The following is a 1596-nucleotide window of genomic DNA, read 5'->3' on the forward strand; positions in this document are numbered from 1 at the left end:
TTACTCCCTCCTTAAGCACTAGCCTGGGACACTCATGCTGCTTCCCGAAGGGCCTCTGCATGGGCAAAGCACAGAGATGCCCAGGTAAAGTGATCTGAAATTCCGAACCCTTGGAAACTAAAATACCTACCCTTTCCTACCATAAGGCCTGAATTTCTTACCAATCATAAAGTTTAGCCTCTTAGGGTCCGTGGTTGGAGTGGGTGGTGCTTGTGCAGATGTGTGCTGCAGGGATGGCTGGTCGCCTGGGAGTAGATGCGTGCTCCTCTCCAGGGCCGGGCAACAGGCACGTTTCTGCTGGGCTGCTCCTCAGACCAATGGTGTCCATCTGCATCTTGTTTCTCGGCCAAAGGACCCCCAACGCGAGCTCGACCCTGGGACATCCTGTGGCCACCTGACTGGGCCTTACTTCCGTCAGGAGTTGGACATCTTCACCTCCAAAATTCTGCAAGTCCTTCTTCCTGGCGGTCACTTCTATGGCTTCCTGGTCCTCAGCACTTCTCTCTGCCAAGCAGCACCATCCGTGCCTGTCCGAGGACCCAGGCGTGGCCACCATGGCAGGTGGTTGTCACGGCCATCCAAACCTTCTGCCACAAGAAGCACCCCACCAAAATACAACTCAACTGCTGCATCCTGTCACTTTAGGTGCAATCCCAAATTCCTATTCTGATATGAAGTTTAATGTCCTTGGAATGCTGTTTGAGGCCCTGGGTATTTAGCTGCATCACTTTATCCAGTGTGGGTAGGAGCCAAACATCATGGGTTGGGTGTAAACACCACGCAAGTGCAGGGCTACCAGGCGCTGGTGTCTTCTGCTGTGTTGTCGGTGGCTGCGCCCTTCTTTGAGTCAGTGTGTGTGGAGGAGAACACTGTGGTCTCTGGTCAGTTTCTGCTTTGTTTGTGGGGCTGCTACCTGGAATCATAGCTGTCAGGGTGGACTTATCAATTTATTGGATCAGTGAGTACACTTTAACGGTCACCCATGACATAACTGGGCACTTCAAGTTCTGACTTGCTTCATTTGGAGGATGTTTTATTTAAACATCTACTGTCAGCTAATCAGGGTCTTGGCATGTTATGCAACTATTTGGTATTCTTGCCTCTGCCCATTTTAAACTCAGTAAATAGGAAGGAAGTATAAATTGGTACAAGGTACTCAACTGGGTTTTTGTGGGAAAAATATTCACCCCAAAAAGATAAAAAAAAATTTAAGTATGCCAACTAGATTCAAAGAAGCAAGAAAAGAAATTCCATTGCAAAATTTATTGGAGGGTAGTCTGCAAGATGTTAAGACAAGGGAAATTTTATTTATAAGTGTGACCCTTGTTTTTAGAGTCTTTCTTTTTTACTTAATGACTTAAAATAAAAATGGCTTAGACTTTTTTTCAAATAGGATTTTATGAAGTACAAACACCCATGTGTTACCTTACATTCACATATTCACTTACCCTAACACAAGGTCTCATCAGTTCCTCCCTGGTGTCAGACCCTATTCTGGGCACAGGAATGAGTTAGACCCAGACCTGGGCCTGGAGATTTACTGGACCAGCAAGCCCAAGGGTCTGACTCTGACATTTGAGGCCTCCTACCACCTGC

The 1596-nt window shown here is 47.1% G+C and overlaps 1 pseudogene; it reads left to right on the top strand.

Annotated features, from left to right (window-relative positions):
- The first annotated feature begins 255 nt into the window (after window positions 1–255).
- On the top strand, window positions 256–1200 carry LOC137209686 (solute carrier family 35 member E3-like; annotated as a pseudogene).
- The last annotated feature ends 396 nt before the right edge of the window (window positions 1201–1596 follow it).

This window comes from Pseudorca crassidens, chromosome 2 (assembly GCF_039906515.1).
Source record: "Pseudorca crassidens isolate mPseCra1 chromosome 2, mPseCra1.hap1, whole genome shotgun sequence".
NCBI classification, from domain to species: Eukaryota; Metazoa; Chordata; class Mammalia; order Artiodactyla; family Delphinidae; genus Pseudorca; species Pseudorca crassidens.